Consider the following 9,239-nt stretch of genomic DNA (forward strand, 5'->3'; position numbering starts at 1 on the left):
TCCTCCCCCCCCTCCCTCCTTCCCTCCTTTCCTTCCATCCTCAGAAAAAGGTAAGGATCCCATTTTTGTGAAATTGATTCTCTGCCCACTACTGCGGCCCATGGTCTCTGATCCAGGCGTGCTGGGGCTCAGGCAGAGGCTTGGGCAGGCCTGGGTGGGCAGAGTGCATGTGAGGGCAGTGGGGGCCGTGCTGCACCAGGTGTTCTGGCCCCGGCCGCCTCTCCCACTTTCCCTGTGCCCAAGGAAACACCAGCAGAACTGGGCAGACACTCCTAAAGGTGGACCTTGGGTCACGTACTTTACAAGCCAATGGACACCCCTAAGGGTGGGCCCATGGGAGCGGGCTCTCATGGAGGTCCTGCCTTGAGTTGGGAGTCGGACAGCTTTGAACCCCAGACGAGCTCACACTTACCACAGGACCTTGGATGATCCCCTTGGCCTCATGAGGCCACAGGTTTTCTCCATCTGTGGGGTGTGGACCGTGGCCCTGGGCTCACAGGGTCCTGGGAAGGGTTCAGAGAGAGCAGATGTCTCACATGGGGTACTGGCACGCCCCAGGAGCTCTGTCATCCTCACCTTGGCTCCTTCCCCACCATCTGGTCTCAAACGTCACATCTGAGGGACGGAGGGCCAGGGTCCCAGGGTCCCAGGTTGAGGAGCCAGCCAGGGTGCAAACCCCCCCCCCCACAGCTGAGTCTCCTCACCTGTAATGGGGGTGACAGGTGCGGTGAGTTCTCCGTGGAGTGGAGGTGGGAAGTGCCCAGCCCGCCGCAAGCTTTAATCAGCAGGGACATGTTGCTGTGTGCGGATGAGTCGTGCAGGGATGCTTTGGGGTGTGTAGGGTGTGGCAGGTTCTGGAAACGGGTGCTTTTCTCTCTCGCCTGTATGTTCATCCTTGCTACAAGTCCTTGGCCTCATGGCGTTAGCAGTGCTGGAACCGTCCATGTGCTGAGCGCTGTGCTGTGTCCTCACCTCTATCCCAGGGATGCTTGTAGACAGTTGCACGTGGTGCCTCGTTTCGCAAATGTGGGGACGGCAGCCTGACCCCCGTCCCACCGGGACTGCTCCGAGGCCACATCATGTCCCAGGCATGCAGGCGGGAGCCGGGCTGTGCCTCCCTCCGGGCCCCTGCACCACTGAGCCCTCAGGTGCTGGGCGGGTCAGCCGTGCACCTGACCCGGTCTGGCCTCGAGAGTAGCCGCAGCGCTGCTGCAGTGGATGGGGGAGCCCCTTTACTCTAGGGCGAGACCCAGCTCTCCAGGCCAGGGCAAGGCCACGGGCCATGGGTGCCCCGCTTGGTCTTATCTTGAAGGAGGCATACGGCCGCGGTTGAGAACCAGATGGAGCGAAAGTCGGGGGAAAGAAAGAAAATCAGACTAGACGCTGCTGGAGATGCTGCTGGGGAGGCGGTGAGGTGCCAGGTAAAAGATGCAGTCTGGTGTGGATCTGGGTCTTTCTGTGTCGTCAGGTACCTCCTTTTCAGTCAGCAGGTATCTGAGGGCCACTGTGTGCGGCGCTGTGGTGGTTGAGAGTACGGACTCGGGCTGGCGGCCGGGTTTGAGTCTCAGCAGTGCCGCTCACTGGCCTCAAGAGCTGGGTGGCTGATGAATGGACCCTCTCTCCCATCAGGTTCCTTATCTATGAAATAGATATGGAACCTACCTCATGGGGACCCATTTACTTAGCACTTAATGGACAGAAGGGTCTGGTAAGCACTGCATACAGTGGGGGTCAGCCCCTGGCAGCAGCATTGCATACTGTTTTGCCCGCCCTATGCGACAGCGCAGGTGGGGAAACCGAGGCCCAGGAATCTTTGGAACTTGCCTCTGGTCACCCGGCCCATGGTACATAGTAAAAGTGGATTTGTGGGGCGCCTGGGTGGCTTAGTCAGTTCAGCGTCCGACTTCGGCTCAGGTCATGATCTCGCGGTTCGTGAGTTTGAGCCCCGCATTGGGCTGTGTGCCGACAGCTCAGAGCCTGCTTAGGATCCTGTCTCCCCCCTCCCTGCCTCCCACCCCCTCTCAAAAATAAGCATTAAAAAAATTAAAAAAAATATATATATGTAAAAGTGGATTTGCACCTCTGTCCCTGTTAGGTGGTTCCTGCTGTTCCCTCATAGTTTCCTCCACCTTATAACAGGGAGGCCCGATTGCCGTTGCTTGAACGCCTGGTAAGCTGGGCTCAGATCCCAGGTGGGTCCTGACCTCTCCCTTGAAAGACTGAGCTTTGGGGGCAGCTGGGTGGCTCAGTCAGTTGAGCATCTAGCTTCGGCTCAAGTCGTGACCTCATGGTTTGTGGGTTCAAACCCTGCATCGGGCTCCATGCTACCGGTGCGGAACCTGCTTGGGATTCTGCCTCTCTCCCTGTCTCTGCCCCTTCCCCGCATTCTCTCTCTGTGTCTCTCAAAAATAAATAAATTGAAAGAAACCTTAAAAAAAAAAAAAAAGACTGAGCTTTGGGAGTACTTGGCCAATGTGTGAGTGCTTTCTGCATACCAGGTATGGTGCTGAGGGAGCAGAAGGGGGGCGTTGATGAACTTGGCTCTTGTGAAGTGGTTTAGGGCGGAGATTCTCGCAGGTGGCCATGCAAGGGGCGGTCTGGGGCCTCACCTGACAGCTGGCTAGACAGGGGGAGTGCTGGGGTCATCCAGACCTGCGTCCTGTATTCTGACAAGGCCCCGGGGGACTGTTACAAGTTTGGGAGGCGCTGGTCTGGACAGTGGGCTGTAGGTCATGTTGCCCTGGCTGTTTTGAGGCAGATCTTGGGGGTAATGACACCCCCCCCCACGCCTCCTTGCTCCATCTCACAGAAGGGGAAGTTGTAAGCTCCATGAGGCCCCCCCCACCCCCGCGCAGTGCTGTGGGCGGGTGGGGGGCGCCCAGCAGCTGCGCACTGTGGTAAGCAGAGTAATGCCCCCACCCCAAAGCCCGCACACCCATGAGTCCATTACCTTACGTGGCCAGGAGAAATTAAGGTTGCAGATGGAACTGAGGTTGCTCAGCAGCTGACCTGAAGACAGGGAGAGTCTCCTGGATGATCCTGGGGGCCAGATGTACTCTGGGTCCTTTGGAGGCAGAGGGAGGGACCAGGGAAGCAGAGAGCAGGAGCTCCCAAAAAGAATGAGATCCCCCCAAACCCGAACCCCATTTTTAGCCAAGCGAGACACACTTTGGCTTCTGAGCTCTTGCACCGTAAGAAAAGAAATTTGTGCTGCGTGAAGCCACCAGGTTTGTGGCAGTTTGTTCCGGCAGCTACGAGAAACAATGCCGTCACCAGATGTCAGCTTGATTACTCTGCATAAAACAATAGTGGGGTCTGTGCATCCTTCTTCTGGGAAGTAAGCATCCCCCCAAATCCATCAGGTAGAACTACCAAACACTTCTGCGTGGGGTGTCCTTCGTGGGAGTGGGGTGCTGCCCTGGTGAGGCGCAGGGGAGCTCCCTTTTTGGATTCCTGCACCTGAAGCATCCCTACACCCGTGCCGGTGCTACTCCTGGCCTGAGGTTAGTCCCCCAGCCCTCCCCTCCCCCCACACCAGGAGGGCCAGAGGCTGGTTGGAGGCTTGTCCTTTGGGGGAATGTTAGCAGAGGATGATGGTCAGAGCTATGATCTCCTTTCTCGCGCTTACCTGTCTCATTAACCAGAGCAGCTGGCGGAGAGCCAAAGACCTCATCCTTCCTTCCCCTCCTGCCGTTGCTGACCATGTGCCTGTCCTCCTCTGGCCACCCCTGTGCCTCCTGCCAGACTTCCTCCCCCACCAGCCCTCACTTGGCTTCCCTGAGCCCCCGGGCCGGGAGGGTGGGACCACTGGCCTCTCTGCTCACCTCCATGCTGCCCACCTGTCCCTCCCTGCCCGCAGTAAAGTGGGCTTGTGGGCAGGAGGCCGGGCCTGGAGGCTGGCAGGGTGTATGGGACCTCAGGAGCAAAGGGACTCAGAGAGTAAGGCCTGAGGAAGAGGCCAGGAGACTGTCCCCCAGGGCACGGACAGCTCCCAGGTCCTGAACCCAGGCAGTGGCTCTCCAGGTGGGGCTTTGAGCATGGTCCGGGCCCTTGGCAGTCACCGGAGGAGGAGGGCACAGCTGTCTGCCCGGCACCGCTGGGGTCGGGTCCTGAGCCCCTTCTAGCTTCAGCTGAGGCTGTCCTGACTTCGTGTCCACCCCACCACCTCAGAGTGGGTAGCAGGGCCCTTTAAGGCAGCTGCCGTGGCTGTGGAGAAGCAGGTGGCGTGGGCTCTGGAGGGCAGGAGTGAGCTCGCTTGGTTTTCTTGGGTGGTGGCTCTTGGCCGCCCCCTGGGGGTCGTGGGGTCCGGGCCTCGTTCTCCAGGAAGACCTGGGAAGCTGGACCGGATTTCCACGCTGAGCCTCAGTTTTCCCACAAAGAGGTAGTGCTAAAGCCCTCAGGGCACCCCTGAAGCCATGGGCTACCTGCCTCCCCTGCACCCCCAGCCCGGGAAGCAGGAAAAGGTCAGGAGATGCGGTTCTTCTGTTCCCGCCTGCCTGCTGCCTCGACACCTGCCCAGGACCGCATCTTCCTGGCAGAGATGCTCTTTTGGGAGATACCTCTCCACTTCCTGCCTCAGCGAGCTCCAAGCCCTCTGTCATCACCCTGACTCCCCTCCCGTGTTATGTACCTATGCCCGGGCCCTGCCTTATTCTGTCTCACCAGGTGGTCATGTCTCCACAGCAGGGAGTTTACAGACGCTCCCCCAAATCACTGTCCTCCTCAGTGGCTAGAACATGGCCTGCACACAGTAGGCGCTCATTATGTGTGTGTGGCCTGCATGAATTGGCCCCACTGTGCAGCCTGAGGCCTGGGGAAGGTTGGGGAGCTGGTGCTGTGGAGTCCACCACACCTGGTTTGAGTCCCGGCTCCGCTCTGGGAAAGTATCTGGAGTTGTGCATTTTCATTGCATTCTTTTTTTTTTTTTTAACGTTTATTTATTATTGAGAAACAGACACGGAGTGTGAGCAGGGGAGGGGTAGAGGGAGGGGGAGACACAGAATCCGAAGCAGGCTCCATGCTCCGAGCTGTCAGCACAGAGCCCGACGCGGGGCTCGAACCCACAGACTGTGAGATCATGACCTGAGCCGAAGTCAGACGCTTAACCGACTGAGCCACCCAGGTGCCCCCCCCTTTTTTTAAATTTTTTTTAATGTTTATTTATTATTGAGAGACAGTCATTGCATTTTTACCAAAGATGCATGGAAGGTGTGGGTGCTGGTCAGGAGCTGGGGGAGGGTGGTGAGGGGGTCCTCGGGAGTGGGATGGGGGCAGCAAGGAGGGCCCTGAAGCCGGGCTCCTCTACCAACAGGCTCTGAGACCTCCTTAGGCAGATGACTCCTGGGAGCCTCAGTTTCCCATCTGGAGTATGAAGACGGTCACAGACATGTCCAAGTTCTCAGAACAGCCTGTGTAGAAGTGGCTGTTTCATGTGCTAATTAAGCCCCTTGATGACAAGGCAGCGTGTACTTTTCATAGTCAATAAATGTTTGTTGGCTGAATGAAAAATATATCCAATATGTGGGTTTTACCGACATTTTTGTGCCTTCTACGGTGAAGTTGGGGCACATAGCTCCCGTCTTCCTGAGTGTTTGCTGCCAGTGATTGGGTGGTCTAAGAGCTTTGCAGACATTCTCCCGTTTAACCAACATCCTAACATTCCAGGCAGGTGGAGACTCTGTTTCACCACTAGCATTGGTACCTTTGGAAAGGTGCTACTCGCCCAGGGTGAGTAAACACAAAAATAAACAAACAGAATAGCCCTGACCAGCTGTTTGAGCAGGTGATACTTTCACGTAGCCCAGATATTAAGACAGATCATGGAGGTGTTCGTTGAAACCCCTCGCTTCTGTCCCATTCAGTGGGCAGGACATCGGAGAATGCACGTCACATCCCCCCTCCCTGTGGCTCCGGCCCCTGGTGGCTGGTCCTGTGCCTCCGGCTCTGGACTGCCTCGGCTTCCCTGTCACCTCTGTGACCAGTGCTCTGGGTGGAATCCTCTTTGTTCCGAAGCCTTGAGGTCGGCTCTCATTCCCTGCCAGACCCCGAGAGGTTCAGCAACCCACCAAGGTCACACAGCCAGTTAGGGGCACCGGGGTGCCTGGGTCCCGTCCTGGCTCAAGCCGGCGGCTGACTTCCCACTGCTCTGTGTGGCCTGGAGAGACAAGGCAGTCGTCCTGGGGGTGGCGAGGTGGGAGGTGAGCCCCAGGGGACAGACAGGACTGGGCCAGGAGGACCGTGCAGGTTGCAGATGGGCCGTTCCTGTTGGAGGACGGAGCGTGCTGTGGTGTGGGGGCGCTGGTGGTGGGCGGGGAAGGGCCCGGGGGCCAGGGTCTGTGAGGGGACGAGTCCGGAAGAGGGGAGCACAGGTTGTGTCGGGGCCTGAGCCGGGGCAGCGTGATCTGTGTTGAGGCTCACTCTGGTCACCCTGTGGTCTGGCCCTTGGGACCGGGGAAGGGAGGCCGTGAGGAGGGTATGGTGTGTTTCAGGTGAGAGGTGATGGTGGCCTGTGCCAGCCTGTGTGTGGAGGCCAAGATAGGCGACAGGTCTAGGACATGCCCGTGGTCATTTAGGAAGTATTGGTGGCAGAAGACAGAGCACTGTATCAGTTTGGGCCCCTCCAAAATTTGACCTAAAAGAGAAAGTGGTCAGTTGTGTGCAGGGAGGTGGTGAGGGGTTGTGGATGGCTTCCTGGAGGAGGGGCCATCTGAGGCGGCTCATCCGTTTGGTCCTGGGGCTGGGAGCCCCTCTGGGAGCAGGGCCAGGGGTCGTGCCTGAGGTGCTGGGGGAGGGCTGAGGGCACCCAGGAGAATGGGAAGGGCCCTTGGGGCCGAGGGAAGAGCACGGGTGGAAGCCCAGAGGGGAGCGAGGGTGACATTGCGGGAGGTGGCGGGAGGCGTGGGCAGGGGGAGGCGGAACCCCCGTGTCCTGGGCTGAGCCAGCACAGGCTCCCTGCTCAAGCTGCTTGTTTTTGCTTTCTTCCTGTGCTCCGGAGGGCCGACAGCTGCCTCTCGGCTCAGGTCTGGGCCCATTCACTGGCACCGGGGAGTCTGCCTGCCCCCACCCGGGCCCATCCCGACCTCCGTGGCCGTGTCCAGGAGAAGGGCGGCCGTGTCTCCTGCGTGCCCCCCGGGTTTTGTGGCTCAGTTCCCATTAGAAGAACCTCACCTCTTGCCCTTCCTCCCAGGGCTCTTGTTCCCTTCGTGCGGGCCAGGAAACAGAGACTCGAGGTGCTCCAGGAGCTGCCCTTGCTGTAGGCTTGGAGGCTCTCTGGTACCCTGCCTTCTCCTCCAGGAAGCCTCCCTGACTGCTTGGGATCTGCATTCTCCCCCTGACTCTGGTTGGCCTTGCCCAGGATACGGAGGCCCGGGGACATGGGGAGAGCAGCTTGTGTGGCCTTCAGCAATCACTCCCTCTCTCTGGGCCTTGGTTTACTCATATGTGAAATGGGGATGACAGCAGCTTCCTTGCAGGGTGGAAATTGGGATGGCCGGTGATTGCACAGAGCTTGGCTCCACTCACTTCCGCTCCCGGCTGCTCTGCTGGGTGGCACTGCCCTTGTCATTCTGGCCCCGGACCCGGTGGGAGTCTCAGCCTCTCCCACCCCCCCACTCCCTCCCCCTAGCTCAGGGCTCTAGAAAATCTGCCTAGTCAGGTCTGAATGAGGGAGAGCCAGCCAGCCAGCGTGTCTGGGTGGCGAGAGAGGCTATTTTGGGAACGAGCTGGGGAAGGAGTGTTTTGTTTTGTTTGTTCCTCGTGATCACAGGAGGTGGTGAGTCCTGCCTCCCCTCTCCTCTCCTGGACACCGAGTGAGCTGAGCAAGGTTCGGGGGAGAGAAGGAGGGACGTGGTTCTCTGTGAGACGGACTGTCAGACTTCCTGACAACTGGAGGCCGCATGGGTCTGCAGCCTAGCCCCCATCACTTGTCGCTGTCAGCTTGTTCCTAAGCCGTGTCTGAGAGCAGGGGAGTCGGGGGGAGGGTTGAGAAAGCAGGGAACTCAGATCCTGACACACGAGAATTTTATTTCCAGCCCTGCCATCTGCCCGTGTGTCCACCCATCCACCCACTGACCTGTCCATTTCCAACCAACCATCCGTCCATCCATCCATCCACCCACCGATCCATTTGTCCATTTGGACCATCTATTCATCTCTCTATCCATCAGCCCATCCATCCATCCACCCATCCATCCACCCACCCACCCACCCACGCATCCATATCTCTGTCTCCCCACGCACCCACCCGTTTGCCCACCCAGCCATCCTCTCACCTGTTCATAATGTTTACCCATTTTTCTACCCAACCACCCATCCATCCACCAACCCAACTGTTTATCCATCTACCCAGCCACCCATCCAGATAACTACCATCCATCTACCCAACCACCCAGGTAGCCATCCACCCAGACACCCATCCATGAACTCATCCATCCACATCTCCCTGTCTACCCAGCCACCCACCCACCCATCCATCCACCCACCCATCCATCCACCCACCCATCCATCCATTGATCCACCATCCATCCACCCAGCCACCCATCCATGTACTCATCTGTCCATCTCCCCATCTCCCCAGCCACCCACCCACCCACCCACCATCCATCCATGCATCCATTGATCCACCATCCATCCACCCAGCCACCCACCCTTCCACCGTCCATCTTCCCAACCATCCCTCATCCATATCTCTGTCTCCCCACGCACCCACCCGTTTGCCCACCCAGCCATCCTCTCACCTGTTCATAATGTTTGCCCATTTTACAACCCAGCCACCCATCCATCCACCGACCCAACTGTTTATCCATCTACCCAGCCACCCATCCAGATAACTACCATCCATCTACCCAACCACCCAGGTAGCCATCTGCCCAGCCACCTATCCATGAACTCATCCATCCATCTCCCTGTCTACCCAGCCACCCACCCATCCACCCACCCATCCATCCATCCATTGATCCACCATCCATCCACCCAGCTACCCACTCATCCACCCAGCCACCCACCCCTCCACCATCCATCTCCCCATCCACCCAGCCATCCACCACCCACCCATGTACTCATCCATCCACCCATCCACCTACTCAACCCCCCATGCATCCAGCCTTTCGCAGCAGGCACCATAGGTGCTCCATAAATCCATGCTTGGTGCCGTGTGAGGCCCCAGGATAGAATGGAAAACAAGACATGTCACTGCCACCTGCCTTCCCCAACAGAGGCCATGAATTCAGCATTGAATGCTT

Source organism: Lynx canadensis, chromosome F2 (genome assembly GCF_007474595.2).
Source record: "Lynx canadensis isolate LIC74 chromosome F2, mLynCan4.pri.v2, whole genome shotgun sequence".
Lineage (NCBI taxonomy): Eukaryota > Metazoa > Chordata > Mammalia > Carnivora > Felidae > Lynx > Lynx canadensis.